This window comes from Oryctolagus cuniculus, chromosome 8, assembly GCF_051225735.1.
Source record: "Oryctolagus cuniculus isolate XC-2025 breed Fujian yellow rabbit chromosome 8, ASM5122573v1, whole genome shotgun sequence".
NCBI classification, from domain to species: domain Eukaryota; kingdom Metazoa; phylum Chordata; class Mammalia; order Lagomorpha; family Leporidae; genus Oryctolagus; species Oryctolagus cuniculus.
The window spans coordinates 13475774-13499442 of NC_142874.1; the positions used below are offsets into that span (position 1 = coordinate 13475774).

Sequence of the window (23669 nt, forward strand, 5' to 3'; positions counted from 1 at the left end):
CTCTCTGCCTCTCTGTAACTCTGCCTTTCAAATAAATAATCTTTTAAAAAACATACATTGATAACATCAGTAATTAGGACTGGCACTGTGACACATGGATAAAGCTGCCACCTGTGGGCACCAGCTTGAGTCCCTGCTGTTCCACTTCCAACCCTGCTCCCTGCTGATGGGCCTATGGAAACCTATGCCACAAAGCATAAAGATGCTCAAAATGGTGGGAGTCAGTAGACACTAAATCATTGTTCTTTTTTTAAATTTGACAGGTGGTGTTATAGACAGAGAGAGACAGAAAGGTCTTCCTTCCATTGGTTCACTCCCCTAATGGCCACTACAGCCAGTGCTATGCTGATCCAAAGCCAGGAGCCAGGTGCTTCCTCCTGGTCTCCCATGCGGGTGCAGGAGCCCAAGCACTTGGGCCACCCTCCACTGCATACACTCCATACACTCTTAGTGACCAGAAGAAAAACCATATCCTGGAATCCACAGTCCAGCACCTTGCATAGAAACTGTCACCTCTGACAACTCCACAATCAAGCAGCTGTGCTAACTTGAAATCACAGTACTGTACAGTTTACTCATAACTCTTTGGCAGCCCCATCACACCCCTCAGGGCAAATCCGAGCCCCTCATCTGTCCCTCTCCAAGACACCCCCACGCCCACCCATGACAGGCTGGCCTCCCGGCAGCCCCAACCTGCCACCACCGCTGACCGGAGGCCCTCACCTTGTCGGCAGTCTCAGTAGCCTTGGTCAACGTTGCAGGGCATCCCCATGGAGAAAACAGGGGCTGCTCCCACAGTCCAGGCTCCATTAAAAATTGTGGCAGTGTCCTCCCAGTGCCGGGGGCGTGACCACTCTAGGCAAGGTGTTCTCTCTGTTCAGCACACACATGGAGTGCAGATGCCCATCAAGTTGAACCCTGGGGATGACAGGGCAGACCCTGGGATGCGGCCAAGATGTGTGGCCAGCCGGGGTGGGGGGGGGAGACATGTAGGTACAGGACAGGAGGGAGCGGCCACCATCATGAGGGAAGGGTCGACCAGGGGTGGCAGAGGCGCCCTCTGTTGCTGCTACAGGTCAAGAAGACAATATTGATCCTGTGGCTCCAGAGAGGGCTGATGGCAGTGGCAGCAGTGGAGGGGTTACCTGAGGACCAAAGCTGGTCACAGCCGGGAAGAGCACTAAAACCTATTGTCCAGGCTATCGTCCAGGTGCCAGCGCTGCAAGGTTTCAGCCGTGCTCCACAGACCCTTGGGCTTGGGAGAAGGGGGGTGGTGGATTCTGGACTGCAGCCTCAACTGGGGCTCAACTGGCATACACAGCTCTCCCTGCCTCACTGCGCCTCCGCCCTGCTTGCCCAGGTGGCCAGGTCATTGCAATCCTGTTTGGCCAAGATCCAGGTCGCAGAGTGGACCCAAAAGAGTGTACTGCCCAGGCCAGAGTGTTGGCCCAACCTGGGGCATGGCACTGCAACTCTGCCCTCTGGTGGCGGGTGCCAGGCATGCAGTGCCCTAATGGGACCTGGGCTCTGTCCCTGCAAGGCTCCTGGCTCCCAACCTCCCCCTGTAAGGCACGGGACTGCCCTGGCTCTGGATGCAAGAGGCAATCCCTATGGTGCCAGTGCAGGGGCCTGGCTTGGCAGCCTCTTGCCCACAGGCAGCACCATTACTGCCCGAGGTCTGGCTACTCCATCTTCACAGGTCCCGCATCATCCCTCCTGCATCACCAACCCATGCCTTTTTTTCTGTGTTGCACCCTTCAAGACTCATGAAAGGATTACCAATTTCAGTCTCTGCTAATTTCTTCTTACCATCACTCGGGCTGCAGACAAGTACAACACAAAACAAAAATTAGAAAAGAGGGTCACTATCTACTACAGATCTTCAGAATACTGGCTCATTTGCCTAGCATGGAAGGAGCTGAAGAAAAATATCCAAGACATTGCCCACTGCTCTGTAAAGACGTTGTTTTTTTACTAATATATCATCCATTCCCCAAATTTTAACATGGTGCTTGTGTGGATCAGGAAGTGAATGAATGTGCTTGTGTAAATACAAGGGTACTTCAAAAAGCTCATGGAAATGAATTCCTTAGGGCAAATAATTTTGAAATCCATGCAGTTTTTTTTTTAAAGATATATGTTCATGAGTAAACCTTGTATACATGGATTCAGAATTTCGGTGCTGGTAGCATGGGTGTGTTTTCTTTCCGGAATAGCATAATTCATCCCAAGGGCCTTTATTTTGTTGATGGAAATGTTTAATCTTATCACATCACTAAGCATAGACTGCTGATTATACTATCTTTCTCACAGCTACCATAAAGATGATAAACTGAAAAACTCATTGCCTTCTAGTCATTGTAAGTCAGTACAAGAGTTGTGCCCTTTTACAGTTGTTCAGGCCCTAGGATCTTTCTCCAAAATGAAGATGTAAGTTACTTTCCTCAAGTCTCTACTGTGTGAGTGCTGAGAGAAAACTATTAACTGTTTCCCTATAGCAAGAATCGTGCCCATGAGTTGCAATTGACAAATTCCTTGAATCTCAGATTTTCTTTACCTCCTTTTCTGTCCCTTCTTTTGCAACTGGAAGGATTGACTTTAGGGTATTTCTTTCCTGATTCAAAACCTAGATGCATTGTGAAGGCATATATTTTTGTCCCTTTTATCCTGCAATTGTTGATGTCTCAGATTTTTCACACAACCATGCAGTCATCTCTAATGAGAAGAGATCCCATTAGTATCCTCCACTTTAGCATCATGAATGGAAATGCTTCATGTATTTCAGAATTTCAAAATAATGCTGCAATTAATCTAAAACATCATGCATCAAATGGATGTCTTACTGCTACCCTCTGAAATCCCATATGTGCTCTCTTATCTCTCCAATTTTCAAATGTAAAGATATTACCAACACATATGAAATCCTTTTATTCCAAGGACTATGCACATCTTCATTCCCCCATAGATAGCTGTCCCTCAGCATCTGTGGGGAATTGATTCCATGATCCCAAAAGATAACAAAATCCACAGATGCTCCTACCCCAATATCAAGTAGAACTGTATTTGCATATAATTTATGCCACCCTCACATATCCTTTTTAAGTGACCTCTACATCTCCTACACTACCTCCTACAAATTAACTGTTCTGTAAGGAATGGAACTTATACTTCAGAGAATAATGATAATGAGAAACTTTGCATCTTATATTCTCTTTCTGGATTTGGCTGAAACCACAGGATATGAAGAGCTGCCTGTACATTTTAGTGGGCATTAAGCAGAATAGAACTACCACAAAACATGATCATTTACCACAGAATTTAAAATTTTCCAGAGAATACTGAAAGCACCAGTGTAATTCCAGGTAGTGGAAAAAATATAGGAGCCAAGGTCTAGTGAGCCCAGGTGTTTATCTGTAATAGGGAATAATCAGATGGAGCTGCAATATAGGAAAACTTTATGAAATTTGTGTGAGAAAAGATTTCCAATCTCCCCCCTGGTATATGGCTATGTAGCAATCAAAGGAAGCTGAGAAATACACAGTTGTCTTCTGGCCCCCGAGTGACCCAGTGAGACCAGAAGAATGACCCAACTGAGCTGGGCCTCCCTCAAAGCCTTAATCATGTACAAATGACTATCGAAGCCAAGAAGTCACAGCGTAATTCTTTAGGTGAACAAAGATAGAAGTGCACAGATCACTGGGTATGTCTTCTATAAACTAAGCAAAGTAATGTGCTCTGCGTGTGAGAACAAGATTTTACATCATTCACTGGATTTACAGATTCACTAATATGGGCCATCAGTAAAATATGTTTAAAACAATAGAGATTTCCAATGAGAGACCTGAGCCTGGATCAAGGTGCAGCTATTTTAGAGTAGGCCTCCATCTCGTAACTCGGGCCTGAACCCTAAGCCAAAAGCTCCTGAAAAGAGAATAAACTTCCCTTGCGATAAACTCCCCTAGCAACAGCCAATCAGCAGATAGCAGGGAAATGCCTAAAGTTCCAGGTGTCTTTTCAGGCAGTTAAGGTGCTTGATGACATCCCGAAACCCTGCGGTTTGCCACCTACACCCAAGCGGCTCAGACCCTATACTTTAGCCAATCATTTTAAAAAGCATCAACCCCAAAGCCATCTTACCACCTTTACTAGGTCCATTCCCACCCTTGGATGCACTAATCAATCAGAGAATTTATGGTGACTTAAGAATATTTCAGATGATTTTGCTTACAAAATTGTTGATGGAGCTCAGATGTTCTGAAAATTCCCATTGAGTTCTGGAATGTGATTTGCATATTGAAGGTTTATGGGCATCATTGAAGGACTGTAGTACTGAATTTTTCCTAAATGACTTCGCATTGATGAAAATAAGATAGGAATTAAAATCGAGAAGACATATATGGAAAGATGCTATGATTCACGTTTTGCTCTGGACACAGTATAATGCCAAATTTTCCTACATAACAAATTAGTGGAGTGTGATCATGGCACTCTACAGTCAGGTAACTGAGCTTACTCTCTTTTAAAAGTGGGTGGGAACTGAGAATCACTTATGTTCTTTATGTCTTCAAGTTATAATATTTCATTATTAATGTATGATTTTCTGAAGATTCTTATAAAAGTAATATATGGTATAATGAACATCATCTTCAGGATATCCAGAATATTGAAAATAGTTATTTGTCCAGGAGACATCAACCATTTCATAAACGGTATAAAAACATAAATGTCAAAATAGGAAAAAAATGAATAATTACAAAACAAAAAATAAAAAGATAAAAAAAGAACAAAAGCCCCTCAAAATGAAAAATGAGAACATAAAACTCAAAAAACATAGGGACTGGCACTGTGATCCAATGGGTTAACGCCCTGGCCTGAAGTGCCAGCATCCCAAATGGGCACCAGTTCAAGACCTGGCTGCTCCACTTTTGATCCAGCTCTCCACCATGGCCTGGGAAAGCAGTAGAAGATGGCCCAAGTGCTTGGGCCCTGCACCTGCGTGGGAGACACAGGAAAAGCTCCTGGCTTCAGATCAGCACAGCTCCGGCCATTGCAGCCTATTGGGGAGCAAACCACCAGATGGAAGACCTCTCTCTGCCTCTCCTCTCTCTGTGTAACTCTGATTTTCAAGTAAATAAATAAATCTTTAAAAAACTCAAAAAAATAGAATTAAAATGTGATTTGGTATGAACACGATTTTAAATCCATTCAAAGGATTTTATGGTATGCATCTTTATCAAATTTTGATGAGATTTTTAGAATATGAGCTTTCATGAACTTTCTGTGACTTCATGATGAAAAAAAAATGTATGAAAATGCTATCATGAAAAAAACTATGTGTGGGTTTAAATTTTTTGTGCCAATATCAGCTCATATTTTCATTCTGTTTTTATATATTTCACTGTATTCTTAAATACTGATTTTATAGTAACTGTTGCATGTCCCCTTGAACAATGGAATTGGAAATTCAAGACTGAAATGGGTTGAGCTGAAATTTTGGAATCTGATCATTCCATATTCCTTTTTGAATAAGTTTGTGAAGTGTGAAGTGTACAACATGATTTCCACACAGTCAGAAAACATGACTCCTTTGAAGTCAGTTGCAAGCCAATTTGTTTATTTCTGGACAGAAAGAAAAATCTGTCAATTTTTTTTCTAAAAACACTCTTAGCTTCATGGTAGAGTGTAGGGAAATTAGTGATGTCCAGCTGTGAATATGCTACCACTGAATGAAATAAAATGATTCATTTTGGAGAGTTGGGCGGCCCCCTACTAGATGTGAGTTTTGCAGCTTGCTTTATAGGGTCGATTACTGTTGTTCCAAAGCACCAGATATGATGAGATGGTTCCATTTCTGTCGAAATAAAAAGTGAAATAATATTCTCAGACTCGGGAGATATCCCAATTCCTGATTAAAGAACTGCCCTCAAGATTTCCCCTAAGAAATGAGGTAAACATCATTAAACCAAAAGACACACATGAGAAGGAACTGATAATACATGTTTCCAGGTTATGAACCAAACTTCACCCTGTAAAAAAATTGCCTTTTGCCAATAATAACCTAGGTTTGCAGAGTGCTTGCTGGCACTACTGAGGAGAAGTTAAGAGGAAGCCCTGAGATACCATGCCAATGGAGCTCTTGAGTAACAGCGGACAGAGGACACAGCTGTGCCCTGGAATCCTCTTCCAATGCAGGATTCCGGTCAATCGCCCTACTTGACATGGGGTCAGATTCCAGGAGTGGCATTATTTATTTCACTGAAGATAAAACCTAAGTTTTCTTAGGACATATTCATAAAGTAAACTCAGTATGAGAGAGAGAGTGGCAAAAAAAGTACTTTAAAGCCAAGTGTCACACACTCATAAAGGAGTGTTTTCATGAGGTTTCTGAGACTTCATGCAAACAATTTAAGGAAAATATGTGTTATGAAAAAACATAGATATTATACTTTCTGAACCCAACAAATCCCCACTCTTCATTTTTAGAAGATTTACCTTTATCTTTGAATACTCTTTGTGTACAAAGCATTGGAATTAACCCCTGATGAAGCAAAAGAATAAGGGCAGGTAAACTGAAAGGACCTGGTAGTTTGGAAAGTGTCCATTCAGTGTGCAACTGCGAACACACATGGAACCACTTGATGCACAATGGTTGTCTTGGTGTAGGTGCCTCTTGGGCAATTCTCTACTCAGGAATTCCATCCATTCTTGGACAGAAACTGAATGTGTCAAGCAAAAACAGAAAACTTGTGCAAGCAGTCCTTCCTGTGAGGTTAAATGAAGTGCATGGGGAAAAAACCCTAAGCAGTCATGGTAACTGTGCTCTTCTGTAACTCAGAAGTCAGAGGACAGTGCACTGGGTGGGCCCATACCAAGCGCAGGCTTGGCATCCTCTCCGGCTGGAGAATTCACTCGGTCATTATACTGGACACTGGTCTGGTCTGCAGTAGCAGGGTAATTTGTTCTGCTGAAGAAACACCAGGGAGCAGGAAAAATAATGTTAGGTGAGAGCATGATACACTCATGGTGTGGATTTCAGGAGGTTTCTGAGACAGCTTAGAGATAAGCTTATGAAAAGATACAACTGATGAGCAAATTGATACCTAGCGTAAATGCTTTGTTGGACCAAAACAACTTCCTATTGTACCTTGATTCTTATATTTTAGTTTTTGTCTTTGAATACCAAATTGTCTTGCAGCATTAGAACTACTTTTAATGAAGGCAAAGAAAAAAATGAAACAAACTTGTAGCTTGGAAAATGTGAATTCAGTGTTGTACTGCCAACAAGTGTGAAGAAAACATGAAGACTATGTAGTCTTAGTTTATGGGCCTCATGGGCAATTCTCTACCAAGGAAGTTCACCCACCAGGGGAAGAAACTGAAGATATTTCAAGCAAAGTTTAAAAACAAACATTTTGAAACAGTAGTCCTTAGTCTTATGTTAAGTAAAATACAGAGAAAAGAAAAGAAAATCTTAAGAAAAAGAGATCCTAACTCAGTTTTCCAGCCACTTGGAATGCAGAGGACAGAAGACATAGGTGGGCCCATCTAGGCTCAGGCGTGGCATCCTGTGCCATTTCGAGATTTTGGCCATTCACCCTACCTGGTATTGTGTCAACAGCAGCGGTAGCATCAAAGCACCTGTTGAATGACAAACAAAAGTTGTCAAGATATTTCAGACAGCAGACCCATCTCAACCATCTGATGGCAGCAAAAAAATTTGAAATCCAAGCAAATTGGCTCCTATTGTGGACTTGAATGAGTTTTCTGATACATCATTAAAATCAGTTTCTTAAAGTATGGATAATGAAAAAAAGCTCATAGTTTAATAATTTTAGAACAAAATTCTTGTTTAAATTCATTTTTAGTTTTTTTCTCCTTTTATCCTTTTATCCTTGACTATTATTTGTATCTTAACAATCGCAACTACTCTTTCAGAAGACAAAAAGATTATGATAAAAATCAAAGGTCTGGTAACTTGGAAAGTGCCCATTTGGTGTTTCTCTAGGAGTCAAGGATAGAATAGGAGGAATACAAAATGGAGTAGATGAGGTTAAGTGCCCCACGGGAAATTCCCTGGCAAGGAACTCCATGCTTCCTGCACAGGATCTGAAGAGTCCAAGCCAAGTTAGAAAACTTCTACAAACATTTCTGCACAATAATTCTTAGTGTAAAGTTAAAAGATTTGTACAGAAAGATAAAATCCTGGTGCTTTGGCACAGTAGGTTAACCCTCCACCTGCGGCACCAGCATCTCATATAGGTACCGGTCCTAGTCCCAGTTGCTTCTCTTCTGGTCCAGCCCTCCACCATGGCCTGGGAAAGCAGTAGAAGTTGGCCCAAGTACTCTAGCCCCTGCACCCATGTGGAAGGCCTGGAAGAAGCTCTTGTCTGCTGGCTTTGGACCGGTGCAGCTCTGGCTAGTGTGGTCATTTGGGGAGTGAACCAACAGATGGAAGACCTTTCTCTGTCTCTCACTGTCTGTAATTCTACCTCTCAAATAAATTTAAAAAATTTTTAAAATCGAGAAAACCCCAAGGAATCAGGCCAGCTGTCCTCATAATAAGTAAGAAAAAGAGGAGAGAAAACATCAGTAGGCCCACTGCAAGGTTAGGCCTGATATCCTCTCCCAGTGGAAGATTTTTGTCAGTCACCATATTTGACACTGGGTGGGCTTCCCCTGGAGTGTCATTCATTCCACTGCAGAAAAAAATAAAGCTCTCTTAAAACATTTTCATAAGAGACTCATCTCAGTATCAGATAGTAATAACAAATTACTTTAAATACCAGCATCCTACACTTACAATGGGGATTTTCATGAGGTTTCTGAGACTTCATGTAGAAAAGCTAAGGAAAATATATGTTCTGGATTCATTTTTAGGTGTCTTATTTTACCTTTGAACACTATTTGTGTAGAAAGCACTGAAATTACCCTGCATTATGGCAAAGGCGTAAGGAGATACTGATATTATCTGGTAACATGAAAAGTGTCCATGCAGCGTGCAACTGTGAGGCAACGATAGAGTAACAATGCAAAACACTTTTCTTATTTTAGGTGCCTCTTGGGCAATTCTCTACCCAGGAATTCCGTCCATTCTTCATGCACAGAAACTGAGGATGTCAAACAACATTAGAAAACATGCACAAGCATTCTAGAAAACGTAGTTCATACTGTGAGGTGAAATGAAGTTTATCGGGAAAAAATATCCTAAGGGATCATGTCAACTGTGCGCTCCAGTAACTCAGAAGACAGAGTACAGTAGACACGGGTGGTCCCATAGAAGGTCAGACTTCTCACCTTCTACCACTGGAGGATTTTGGTCAGTGAATATACGTGACACTGTTCTGGTTTGGAGTGGTGGGGGAAATTTCTTATGTTGAAGAAAAACCAGGAGTTATCTTAGTATATTTGAAGACAACATATTCATTTCAACATGGAGCAACAGTAAAAGAAAAAATATACTGAAACATAATACACCCATGATGTGGACTTCATGAGGCTTCTAAGAGGTAAGTTTATGTAAATACAATGAATGAAAACTTGATGCACAGGTTTAACAATCTGGGGGAGCAAAACAAGTCCTCATGCTAACTTCCTTCTTACATTGTTTAATTTTTGCCTTTGAATGCATTGTGTACTGACCGTTACACTACCCCTTGGTAAAGCCAAAGGAAAAGGATGGAAAAAAATGAAAGCAACTGGCAAGTTGGAACATTCCCACTCAGTGTACTCCAGCAAACAAATGATAGAAAAACAAGAAGCAAAACACTAGTCTTAGTTTAGATACCTCAATGACAATTCTCTACTAAAGTACTCCTTCCTGTGAGGAAACTAAGGTTTTCAAGCAAAGTGAGAAAACTCAAACAGATATTTTTGAAAAGTAGTCCCTAGTGTTAGGTTAAAGGAAGTGCATAGAAATGAAGAAAAATACTAAGGAATGATGCTAACTGAACTCTCAGTAACTCAGAATGCAGAGGACAGAAGGCTTCAGCTGCCACTGAAAATTGTTTTTACTCTGTCATCATACCTTACACTGATTCGTACTCCAGGGTAGCATTAAATCACCTGTGGAAGGTAAATCAAAAGTTTTCTTAGGATATTTTCAGAACACAATCATTTTATCAACTGACAACAGGAAAACATTATTTGAACCCATAGAAATACATGCTCATAATGTGGATTTTCATGAGTTTTCTGACACAAGATAAACATAGGTTTATTTTTATTTATTTATTTATTTATTTATTTATTTATTTATTTATTTTTGAAAGGCAGAGTGGACAGTGAGAGAGAGGTAGAGAAAGGTCTTCCCTTACCGTTGGTTCACCCTCCAATGGCTGCTGCGGCCGGCGCACCTCGCTGATCCTATGGCAGGAGCCAGGTACTTCTCCTGGTCTCCCATGGGGTGCAGGGCCCAAGGACTTGGGCCATCCTCCACTGCACTCCCTTCCCTAGCCACAGCAGAGAGCTGGCCTGGAAGAGGGACAACCGGGACAGAATCCGGCACCCCGAACGGGACTAGAACCCGGTGTGCCGGCGCTGCAAGGCGGAGGATTAGCCTAGTGAGCTGCGGCGCCGGCCAGACATAGGTTTATAAAGATAGGTACAATGAGAAAGCGGCTCATAATAATTCAGCAACAAAAATGCCAATTTCAAATATATCCTTAGATTCCTTATTTTTATCCTTAAATATCGTTTGTGACTTACCAATTGCAAACACCCCTCAATAAAGAAAAAGCCAGGTATAGACAAAAGGAAAGGATACGGTAACTTGGAAAGTGCCCATTCCGTGTTCTGCTGGGAGCCACACAGAGAACAACATGAAACAAAAGCTTTGCCTTAGATTAGAGCCCTCAAGGACAATCTCTGCAGAGCAATTCCATCCTTCCTGGAGAACCACCGAAGAGACCGAGTCAAGTTAGTGGTCACATGAACATTTTGAAAATGGATTCTTTGTGTAAACTTAAAGAAACTGTATGGAAGTAAGAAGAAATCCTAAGGAAATACACCAAAGTGCTTTTCAGTAACTAAGAAGATAAAGTGCAAAAGGAAAGTGTGGTCCCACTCTAGATTCAGGCTGAATATTCACACAGTGAAGATCATGGTCAGTCACACACCTTGACACTGATTGGATTTCCATTGTGGTGTTACTTATTCTGTTGATGGAAACAACTAAGGCTGTCTAATGATGTTTTCAGAAAACAGACCCATATCAATACGCACATGGTGTAAAATAAATTATTTTACATCCCACCATGTTTAATTCATAATGATGATTGTCATGAACTTTATGGTACCCCAAAACAGAAGTAAAGGAAAATGCATGAGAACAAAACAGATAGATAGGAGAGTTGCTAAACAATTCCTATTTTAAATTTCTTCAAGATGTTTTATTTGTATTTGAACAGCAGCTGAGAACAAAGCATCAGATGACCTTAGGCTATAGCAAAGGGGTAAAGATAGACAATCGCCAAGTTTCTGGTAACTTGCAAAGTGCCCATAGAATGTGCAGCTGTTGGCCAGTGAGAGATGATGCGCTTCCACATGACGGTCTTGTACAGGTGTCACATGGGCAAATCTCTATCGAGGAAGTACGTCCTTCCGTGACAGAAACTAAAGGTTTCAGGAACATTAAGAAAACATAGCCAAACGTTCTGGGAAAAGCAGCTCTCAGCATTATCTTGAAAGCATGGCAGACATACTGAAGAGGAGTTCTCAGAACTTATGCCACATGAAATCTTCAGCATCTCATAGATCAGAGGACATAAAACATATGGACCCCTACTGAGCTGAGGCATGGTATCATTTGCCACTGGAAGGCTCTGCTCAGTCACCACGCCTGATTCTGGGTCTGACTCCAGTGAGACTATCATACTTCCTGTGGAAGAAAAAACAAAAGTTGCCTAAGCAGATTTTCAGATGCAGATCCAACTCCATGTCAGAAAGCAGGAACAGAAGTGATCTCCAACCCAAACAACACATTCTCATAATGTGGATGTGCACAAGTTTTCTGAGACATAACAAGGGTAAGTCTACAAAAATCCAAATTAGGAGAAAATGGGGAGATGTTGTCATGTTTTGAGAGAAAAACAACTGGCAAGTTGAAAATCATTCTTAGAGGTTTATGTTCTTGGCAATCATTTGAGTTTAAAGAATTTCCCTTCCACTTGGAGAAAATGAGACAACAGTCATAGATGAAAAGAAAGGATCCAGTAATTCAGAAAGTGCTCTCTCCATGTCCCAGTGGGAGCCACGAAAGAACAATATGATGCACAACCCACTGTCCTAGTACAGGAGCCACATGGATAACTCCATCAGGGATCGGGTCCCTCCTGGACAGCAACTGAAGACTTAAATTCAACATGACAAAGTCATGCAAATATTTAGGCAAGTTTATCCTTCATGGAGGGCTCCAGAAATGTAGATAGGATGCGACAAGCTACTAAGCAACCATGCCGACTCTTCAGTAAAGCAATAGACAGAATACAAATGACACGGTTGACACATGCCAAGCTCAGGCATGCCCTTCTCTTCGCATGGAGGATTTGGACCAGGTATATGTGTGGCAATGGTTAGGATTTCCAAGTTGGTTAGATTGACTCCGCTGCAGATATACCTAAAAGTGTCTTCGGATAGGTTGAGAAAACACACTCAACCTGCTATTACAAGCAAATCAATGATTTGACATCCCAGCAAATGGCACTCAAAATCAACACTTTCTGGAGGTTTCTGAGACATCATAAACTAAGAATCAACTACATATCAGAAGTACCAAATGCAAAGCTAGAATACTACAAGGAAAAAAGTGTGTGGCACGCGGTGGTATAGAACTTGTGTACCAAGCATTGCAGTGACCATAAACAGCTGCAAAAGCATAAGGAGAGAGAAACTGAACATCTTTGTGATCTTGGGAAGCACATACTGAGTGTAGAGCCACAGGAAGCAAACTGGCTGTCTCAGTAAATGTGCCCCAGGGGCAATGTTGTACCTAGGAACTCTATCCTTCCAGGCCAGAACATCAAAGGTTTCCAGCAACCTAAGAAACACAAAGGAAAAATGGAAAAAGCAACCCCTAGTGTTCAGAGAAAGGATCAGCAGAGAATATCAAAGGAACTTGTAAGGCATTCTGGTATTTGAGCACATCAAGTGCTCAAGAGAACAGAGGTTAGAACAGAAGTGTACCCAAAGGGAGACTGGTGCTAGCATCATTGGACACATTTGGAGTTTGATCAGTTATCAGACCATCCTAAATGTCAGATTCCCATGTAATCATCAGGTCTTTCGGTAAGGGAAAGAAAATAAGTCCTCGGTGATTTTTCACATCAGAGAGGAATAAAATCAGTATTTCTGAAACACAGAGATGAACACACTCACAATGGATGTTCCTGACAATTCTGACTCATGTTCCTGTACATGCAAACATGCATTAAGGGAAATGGCTCATGGATTTCAAACAGCTAGAGTAAAATCATTTCCTGCGCTCCACTCATTCTTAAAGGTTTTCTTTCTGTCCAGGGACATATCTTGATACTCCTAATTGCAAAGACAATTCCAGACAGCCAAAGAATAGAGAAAGATGTAATGAGAGATCTGGTAACATACAAATGGCACAAATGGTGTCTACCTGGGAGACAAGTAAAGTCACAGGTGGTCCAAGAGTGTTTTTTAGTTTGGTACCATCTCAGACAATATCTGAAAAATTTTCTACTATATTTACAAATGTTCGAATGGGGAACACAGGAATGGAAAAACATGCAAATATAGGTGCAGGTTGGCTCCACTGCACACTGGAGCATTAGGTTCAGCGAGAAGACTTGACACTTGATTAGAGTTCTGCTATTATTTCATCCATGGAAGGATCCAGGCATACTGAACTGAGTGACTGAGAAGACAGATTTCATTCAGCATTAGTATAGAGTAACAAAAAATAACTTCCTAACTAAAGAGTAAGGAAGAAAAACTAAAAGGCTCTGCGAACATTCAAAAATGCCGAGTCGTTATGCAGCAGTGTTCAGCCAATGATAGGACTCACGAGGACAAAAGGCAGTCATGGAGGACACGACTTGCACACGAGCACTTCTACACTGAAGAAACGCATCCATGTTAAGCAGAAGGATGAAGATTCCAAAACAGGTAGAAAACACAGACATATTTTCAGAAAAAGGAGACACTTAGGAATAACACTCCACCACAAAAATGTCACGACAAAAAGGAACAACAGCAGTAACTCTAAAGCACAAACCACACATGAGCCAAAGAGATTGTTCCTAAGTTCAAATGAGGGCGCTACAAGTTTGGGGACAACGATCTGTAACAAGATTACAGAGACCACAGAACCTACAAAAAACCAGAATGAAACAGAAAATCTTGGATTCACAGAAAGAGGTCACTAAGAAAAATGTCTTAAATCATGGCAAATTACAGGAAACAAAGTACATATTACAGTGCAAAGGCAAATTGGGCACAGAGAGAGAGAGAAAACTGTAACACTCAGAGACAAAAAAAAAAAAAAAAGGAAGCCTTTAAGGAAACTGAAGAAAATCGAAGCAAAAGAGACTGAAAAAGCAGCGTTAAAGACAGCTCAAACACTGGAGGAAAAAATGAAAGATATATGTAAGCAAAAGAGAGAGAAATCCTAGGTCACAGGACACCTTCTGGTAACGAAGAACTTTCCAGAAGCTTCCCGGTCCCGGAGGCAATAGGAAAGCCCGTTCTCACTAAAGGAGCCCCGGAAGCCCAGCGGGCTCCCAGGGGCAGAGGACACAAGGCACACGGGCCCCTACCGTGGTCGTGGTCGTGGTCGTGGTCGTGGTCGTGGTCGTGGTCAGCCTCGGTGCTGGGAGTCATGGTTGGGAGCGGCACGTCCGGAACAGGTTCCCGGGTGCCGGGCTCGGCGTCTGCGGAAGAAGAAGAGACATCACACACTTGGCCTGAGTGAGGGTCTTTGCCGACAACACACCTGCCTCCGCCTAGGAAACCAGGCAGAGAAATGTTCTCCCGGCCCCACACCTCCCGACGCCTCATGTGGGTGGGTGCCTAGGTCAGTGCGGAGACAGCATGGGCGCCTGCCTGCCTAGGCCACAAAGAATCCCGACCAAGGGAAACGGGTGGCACCGGGGCCAGGGCGAGGGCCCGCAGTCCCCCCTTGTGCGTTGGGCCGCGCAAGGCCTTGGTGCCACCCCACCCTCCAAGTGGGTTCCCCTCCTTGGCCAGGGCTGGCGGGCTAAGAGCGGCCCTTCCCTTCCACACGGCAAGGCGACGAGGAAGGGGAAGTGAAAGGATCCAGGAACCATGCAAGGGCCACCTCCGGGTTCCAGGGGGAGCCAAGAAAGAACCTGACGGCACCCAGCCAGCCCCCAGTCTCAGGGGAGGGGCCTGGTGGGCACACCTCGAGCAATCCTCTGGGCCCTCCAGGACGGCAACTGAGCACCGTGTCCGGCACGGGCTCAGTCCAGCCAGGCCCCGCTGGACGGCTCCCCGCACGGGGGCGAGAGGGGAGAAAAGCGGACGGAGCAACCGCGCCCTCTCTCATCTGCGCCCACTCAGGGCACGGAGGACAGACGGGCCCGCGTGGCTGGCTCCACACACCAGCCCGGGTCTGGTCTGGGCCACGAGCGCACGACTGGGAACTGGCCCATCCAGGACACTGGGTCAGATTCTCCTGGTGGCCCGCCGGACTACACGGCAGACAACTCCCCAGCTGCCTGGGGGCACGGCACGGGTCCAGAACACGCTCGTGCCAGCGTCAGAGGGCACATCGAGGACTTGTCCTCAGGCAGCGGCCACGCCTCCTGGACGCTGTCCCGGGAGCTCGGAGACCAGCCAACGCCAAGAGGAAGGCAAGGACGTCTCAGGAGAGGCAGAGGCACAGAGCACCATCCTCGCGGAGCCCAGCGTGCCCGCGCCTAAGTCCGCTGCGCACACTGGGCCACCAGGGGCAGTGGGGCACTCCACGCCGGGTCCCATGAGGCTTCTGCACTCGCAGCCTCCGTGGCAACGCCAGGCATGCGGGCTGGGCGTGCTGCACCAGACCCCCGGGGTCATGGCGGGAGCAGACGTGGGGGGCGGGGAAGCCTACGCCCCTCCCGCACGGCTTAGCAGACCACCACGCAGAGAAACGGACAACCTGCGGACAGGCCCAGGCAGCGTGCAGCCAACCAGAGAACCCGGGAGGACACACGGCCCCGTCTCGGAGCGCCTGACTCGCACCGCGGCCCCTCTCTCCCCAGGGAGCACATCCTTCCCGGGCAGAGCCCCGAGGACGTCCCCGCAGCTCCAGAGCACAGGCCAGCGTTTCGGGACAAGGAATCGCATGGCGACACCTTCCCGGTCCCGGAGGCAATAGGAAAGCCCGTTCTCGCTCAAGGAGCCCCGGCAGCCCAGCGGGCTCCCAGGGGCAGAGGACACAAGGCACACGGGCCCCTACCGTGGTCGTGGTCGTGGTCGTGGTCGTGGTCGTGGTCGTGGTCAGCCTCGGTGCTGGGAGTCATGGTTGGGAGCGGCACGTCCGGAACAGGTTCCCGGGTGCCGGGCTCGGCGTCTGCGGAAGAAGAAGAGACATCACACACTTGGCCTGAGTGAGGGTCTTTGCCGACAACACACCTGCCTCCGCCTAGGAAACCAGGCAGAGAAATGTTCTCCCGGCCCCACACCTCCCGACGCCTCATGTGGGTGGGTGCCTAGGTCAGTGCGGAGACAGCATGGGCGCCTGCCTGCCTAGGCCACAAAGAATCCCGACCAAGGGAAACTGGTGGCACCGGGGCCAGGGCGAGGGCCCGCCGTCCCCCCTTGTGCGTTGGGCCGCGCAAGGCCTTGGTGCCACCCCACCCTCCAAGTGGGTTCCCCTCCTTGGCCAGGGCTGGCGGGCTAAGAGCGGCCCTTCCCTTCCACACGGCAAGGCGACGAGGAAGGGGAAGTGAAAGGATCCAGGAACCAGGCAAGGGCCACCTCCGGGTTCCAGGGGCAGCCAAGAAAGAGCCTGACGGCACCCAGCCAGCCCCCTGTCTCAGGGGAGGGGCCTGGTGGGCACACCTCGAGCAATCCTCTGGGCCCTCCAGGACGGCAACTGAGCACCGTGTCCGGCACGGGCTCAGTCCAGCCAGGCCCCGCTGGACGGCTCCCCGCACGGGGGCGAGAGGGGAGAAAAGCGGACGGAGCAACCGCGCCCTCTCTCATCTGCGCCCACTCAGGGCACGGAGGACAGACGGGCCCGCGTGGCTGGCTCCACACACCAGCCCGGGTCCGGTCTGGGCCACGAGCGCACGACTGGGAACTGGCCCATCCAGGACACTGGGTCAGATTCTCCTGGTGGCCCGCCGGACTACACGGCAGACAACTCCCCAGCTGCCTGGGGGCACGGCACGGGTCCAGAACACGCTCGTGCCAGCGTCAGAGGGCACATCGAGGACTTGTCCTCAGGCAGCGGCCACGCCTCCTGGACGCTGTCCCGGGAGCTCGGAGACCAGCCAACGCCAAGAGGAAGGCAAGGACGTCTCAGGAGAGGCAGAGGCACAGAGCACCATCCTCGCGGAGCCCAGCGTGCCCGCGCCTAAGTCCGCTGCGCACACTGGGCCACCAGGGGCAGTGGGGCACTCCACGCCGGGTCCCATGAGGCTTCTGCACTCGCAGCCTCCGTGGCAACGCCAGGCATGCGGGCTGGGCGTGCTGCACCAGACCCCCGGGGTCATGGCGGGAGCAGACGTGGGGGGCGGGGAAGCCTACGCCCCTCCCGCACGGCTTAGCAGACCACCACGCAGAGAAACGGACAACCTGCGGACAGGCCCAGGCAGCGTGCAGCCAACCAGAGAACCCGGGAGGACACACGGCCCCGTCTCGGAGCGCCTGACTCGCACCGCGGCCCCTCTCTCCCCAGGGAGCACATCCTTCCCGGGCAGAGCCCCGAGGACGTCCCCGCAGCTCCAGAGCACAGGCCAGCGTTTCGGGACAAGGAATCGCATGGCGACACCTTCCCGGTCCCGGAGGCAATAGGAAAGCCCGTTCTCGCTCAAGGAGCCCCGGCAGCCCAGCGGGCTCCCAGGGGCAGAGGACACAAGGCACACGGGCCCCTACCGTGGTCGTGGTCGTGGTCGTGGTCGTGGTCGTGGTCGTGGTCAGCCTCGGTGCTGGGAGTCATGGTTGGGAGCGGCACGTCCGGAACAGGTTCCCGGGTGCCGGGCTCGGCGTCTGCGGAAGAAGAAGAGACATCACACACTTGGCCTGAGTGAGGGTCTTTGCCGACAACACACCTGCCTCCGCCTAGGAAACCAGGCAGAGCAATGTTCTCCCGGCCCCACACCTCCCGACGCCTCATGTGGGTGGGTGCCTAGGTCAGTGCGGAGACAGCATGGGCGCCTGCCTGCCTAGGCCACAAAGAATCCCGACCAAGGGAAACTGGTGGCACCGGGGCCAGGGCGAGGGCCCGCCGTCCCCCCTTGTGCGTTGGGCCGCGCAAGGCCTTGGTGCCACCCCACCCTCCAAGTGGGTTCCCCTCCTTGGCCAGGGCTGGCGGGCTAAGAGCGGCCCTTCCCTTCCACACGGCAAGGCGACGAGGAAGGGGAAGTGAAAGGATCCAGGAACCAGGCAAGGGCCACCTCCGGGTTCCAGGGGGAGCCAAGAAAGAGCCTGACGGCACCCAGCCAGGCCCCTGTCTCAGGGGAGGGGCCTGGTGGGCACACCTCGAGCAATCCTCTGGGCCCTCCAGGACGGCAACTGAGCACCGTGTCCGGCACGGGCTCAGTCCAGCCAGGCCCCGCTGGACGGCTCCCCGCACGGGGGCGAGAGGGGAGAAAAGCGGACGGAGCAACCGCGCCCTCTCTCATCTGCGCCCACTCAGGGCACGGAGGACAGACGGGCCCGCGTGGCTGGCTCCACACACCAGCCCGGGTCCGGTCTGGGCCACGAGCGCACGACTGGGAACTGGCCCATCCAGGACACTGGGTCAGATTCTCCTGGTGGCCCGCCGGACTACACGGCAGACAACTCCCCAGCTGCCTGGGGGCACGGCACGGGTCCAGAACACGCTCGTGCCAGCGTCAGAGGGCACATCGAGGACTTGTCCTCAGGCAGCGGCCACGCCTCCTGGACGCTGTCCCGGGAGCTCGGAGACCAGCCAACGCCAAGAGGAAGGCAAGGACGTCTCAGGAGAGGCAGAGGCACAGAGCACCATCCTCGCGGAGCCCAGCGTGCCCGCGCCTAAGTCCGCTGCGCACACTGGGCCACCAGGGGCAGTGGGGCACTCCACGCCGGGTCCCATGAGGCTTCTGCACTCGCAGCCTCCGTGGCAACGCCAGGCATGCGGGCTGGGCGTGCTGCACCAGACCCCCGGGGTCATGGCGGGAGCAGACGTGGGGGGCGGGGAAGCCTACGCCCCTCCCGCACGGCTTAGCAGACCACCACGCAGAGAAACGGACAACCTGCGGACAGGCCCAGGCAGCGTGCAGCCAACCAGAGAACCCGGGAGGACACACGGCCCCGTCTCGGAGCGCCTGACTCGCACCGCGGCCCCTCTCTCCCCAGGGAGCACATCCTTCCCGGGCAGAGCCCCGAGGACGTCCCCGCAGCTCCAGAGCACAGGCCAGCGTTTCGGGACAAGGAATCGCATGGCGACACCTTCCCGGTCCCGGAGGCAATAGGAAAGCCCGTTCTCGCTCAAGGAGCCCCGGCAGCCCAGCGGGCTCCCAGGGGCAGAGGACACAAGGCACACGGGCCCCTACCGTGGTCGTGGTCGTGGTCGTGGTCAGCCTCGGTGCTGGGAGTCATGGTTGGGAGCGGCACGTCCGGAACAGGTTCCCGGGTGCCGGGCTCGGCGTCTGCGGAAGAAGAAGAGACATCACACACTTGGCCTGAGTGAGGGTCTTTGCCGACAACACACCTGCCTCCGCCTAGGAAACCAGGCAGAGAAATGTTCTCCCGGCCCCACACCTCCCGACGCCTCATGTGGGTGGGTGCCTAGGTCAGTGCGGAGACAGCATGGGCGCCTGCCTGCCTAGGCCACAAAGAATCCCGACCAAGGGAAACTGGTGGCACCGGGGCCAGGGCGAGGGCGCGCCGTCCCCCCTTGTGCGTTGGGCCGCGCAAGGCCTTGGTGCCACCCCACCCTCCAAGTGGGTTCCCCTCCTTGGCCAGGGCTGGCGGGCTAAGAGCGGCCCTTCCCTTCCACACGGCAAGGCGACGAGGAAGGGGAAGTGAAAGGATCCAGGAACCAGGCAAGGGCCACCTCCGGGTTCCAGGGGGAGCCAAGAAAGAGCCTGACGGCACCCAGCCAGGCCCCTGTCTCAGGGGAGGGGCCTGGTGGGCACACCTCGAGCAATCCTCTGGGCCCTCCAGGACGGCAACTGAGCACCGTGTCCGGCACGGGCTCAGTCCAGCCAGGCCCCGCTGGACGGCTCCCCGCACGGGGGCGAGAGGGGAGAAAAGCGGACGGAGCAACCGCGCCCTCTCTCATCTGCGCCCACTCAGGGCACGGAGGACAGACGGGCCCGCGTGGCCGGCTCCACACACCAGCCCGGGTCCGGTCTGGGCCACGAGCGCACGACTGGGAACTGGCCCATCCAGGACACTGGGTCAGATTCTCCTGGTGGCCCGCCGGACTACACGGCAGACAACTCCCCAGCTGCCTGGGGGCACGGCACGGGTCCAGAACACGCTCGTGCCAGCGTCAGAGGGCACATCGAGGACTTGTCCTCAGGCAGCGGCCACGCCTCCTGGACGCTGTCCCGGGAGCTCGGAGACCAGCCAACGCCAAGAGGAAAGCAAGGACGTCTCAGGAGAGGCAGAGGCACAGAGCACCATCCTCGCGGAGCCCAGCGTGCCCGCGCCTAAGTCCGCTGCGCACACTGGGCCACCAGGGGCAGTGGGGCACTCCACGCCGGGTCCCATGAGGCTTCTGCACTCGCAGCCTCCGTGGCAACGCCAGGCATGCGGGCTGGGCGTGCTGCACCAGACCCCCGGGGTCATGGCGGGAGCAGACGTGGGGGGCGGGGAAGCCTACGCCCCTCCCGCATGGCTTAGCAGACCACCACGCAGAGAAACGGACAACCTGCGGACAGGCCCAGGCAGCGTGCAGCCAACCAGAGAACCCGGGAGGACACACGGCCCCGTCTCGGAGCGCCTGACTCGCACCGCGGCCCCTCTCTCCCCAGGGAGCACATCCTTCCCGGGCAGAGCCCCGAGGACGTCCCCGCAGCTCCAGAGCACAGGCCAGCGTTTCGGGACAAGGAATCGCATGGCGACACCTTCCCGGTCCCGGAGGCAATAGGAAAGCCCGTTCTCGCTCAAGGAGCCCCGGCAGCCCAGAGGGCTCCCAGGGGCAGAGGACACAAGGCACACGGGCCCCTACCGTGGTCGTGGTCGTGGTCGTGGTCGTGGTCGTGGTCAGCCTCGGTGCTGGGAGTCATGGTTGGGAGCGGCACGTCCGGAACAGGTTCCCGGGTGCCGGGCTCGGCGTCTGCGGAAGAAGAAGAGACATCACACACTTGGCCTGAGTGAGGGTCTTTGCCGACAACACACCTGCCTCCGCCTAGGAAACCAGGCAGAGAAATGTTCTCCCGGCCCCACACCTCCCGACGCCTCATGTGGGTGGGTGCCTAGGTCAGTGCGGAGACAGCATGGGCGCCTGCCTGCCTAGGCCACAAAGAATCCCGACCAAGGGAAACTGGTGGCACCGGGGCCAGGGCGAGGGCGCGCCGTCCCCCCTTGTGCGTTGGGCCGCGCAAGGCCTTGGTGCCACCCCACCCTCCAAGTGGGTTCCCCTCCTTGGCCAGGGCTGGCGGGCTAAGAGCGGCCCTTCCCTTCCACACGGCAAGGCGACGAGGAAGGGGAAGTGAAAGGATCCAGGAACCAGGCAAGGGCCACCTCCGGGTTCCAGGGGGAGCCAAGAAAGAGCCTGACGGCACCCAGCCAGGCCCCTGTCTCAGGGGAGGGGCCTGGTGGGCACACCTCGAGCAATCCTCTGGGCCCTCCAGGACGGCAACTGAGCACCGTGTCCGGCACGGGCTCAGTCCAGCCAGGCCCCGCTGGACGGCTCCCCGCACGGGGGCGAGAGGGGAGAAAAGCGGACGGAGCAACCGCGCCCTCTCTCATCTGCGCCCACTCAGGGCACGGAGGACAGACGGGCCCGCGTGGCTGGCTCCACACACCAGCCCGGGTCCGGTCTGGGCCACGAGCGCACGACTGGGAACTGGCCCATCCAGGACACTGGGTCAGATTCTCCTGGTGGCCCGCCGGACTACACGGCAGACAACTCCCCAGCTGCCTGGGGGCACGGCACGGGTCCAGAACACGCTCGTGCCAGCGTCAGAGGGCACATCGAGGACTTGTCCTCAGGCAGCGGCCACGCCTCCTGGACGCTGTCCCGGGAGCTCGGAGACCAGCCAACGCCAAGAGGAAGGCAAGGACGTCTCAGGAGAGGCAGAGGCACAGAGCACCATCCTCGCGGAGCCCAGCGTGCCCGCGCCTAAGTCCGCTGCGCACACTGGGCCACCAGGGGCAGTGGGGCACTCCACGCCGGGTCCCATGAGGCTTCTGCACTCGCAGCCTCCGTGGCAACGCCAGGCATGCGGGCTGGGCGTGCTGCACCAGACCCCCGGGGTCATGGCGGGAGCAGACGTGGGGGGCGGGGAAGCCTACGCCCCTCCCGCACGGCTTAGCAGACCACCACGCAGAGAAACGGACAACCTGCGGACAGGCCCAGGCAGCGTGCAGCCAACCAGAGCACCCGGGAGGACACACGGCCCCGTCTCGGAGCGCCTGACTCGCACCGCGGCCCCTCTCTCCCCAGGGAGCACATCCTTCCCGGGCAGAGCCCCGAGGACGTCCCCGCAGCTCCAGAGCACAGGCCAGCGTTTCGGGACAAGGAATCGCATGGCGACACCTTCCCGGTCCCGGAGGCAATAGGAAAGCCCGTTCTCGCTCAAGGAGCCCCGGCAGCCCAGCGGGCTCCCAGGGGCAGAGCACACAAGGCACACGGGCCCCTACCGTGGTCGTGGTCGTGGTCGTGGTCGTGGTCGTGGTCGTGGTCAGCCTCGGTGCTGGGAGTCATGGTTGGGAGCGGCACGTCCGGAACAGGTTCCCGGGTGCCGGGCTCGGCGTCTGCGGAAGAAGAAGAGACATCACACACTTGGCCTGAGTGAGGGTCTTTGCCGACAACACACCTGCCTCCGCCTAGGAAACCAGGCAGAGAAATGTTCTCCCGGCCCCACACCTCCCGACGCCTCATGTGGGTGGGTGCCTAGGTCAGTGCGGAGACAGCATGGGCGCCTGCCTGCCTAGGCCACAAAGAATCCCGACCAAGGGAAACTGGTGGCACCGGGGCCAGGGCGAGGGCCCGCCGTCCCCCCTTGTGCGTTGGGCCGCGCAAGGCCTTGGTGCCACCCCACCCTCCAAGTGGGTTCCCCTCCTTGGCCAGGGCTGGCGGGCTAAGAGCGGCCCTTCCCTTCCACACGGCAAGGCGACGAGGAAGGGGAAGTGAAAGGATCCAGGAACCAGGCAAGGGCCACCTCCGGGTTCCAGGGGGAGCCAAGAAAGAGCCTGACGGCACCCAGCCAGGCCCCTGTCTCAGGGGAGGGGCCTGGTGGGCACACCTCGAGCAATCCTCTGGGCCCTCCAGGACGGCAACTGAGCACCGTGTCCGGCACGGGCTCAGTCCAGCCAGGCCCCGCTGGACGGCTCCCCGC

General features: G+C 51.6%; 1 long non-coding RNA gene across 1 annotated transcript; it reads right to left on the reverse strand.

The window, feature by feature from the left end:
- Window positions 1–5593: 5593 nt before the first annotated feature.
- On the reverse strand, window positions 5594–10114 carry LOC138843416 (uncharacterized). The gene is made up of 3 exons (XR_011378112.2): window positions 10025–10114; window positions 7601–7638; window positions 5594–5851 (listed from the first exon to the last, which is right to left on the reverse strand). It is a non-coding gene; the product is annotated as an uncharacterized LOC138843416 (long non-coding RNA).
- Between the last annotated feature and the right edge of the window lie 13555 nt (window positions 10115–23669).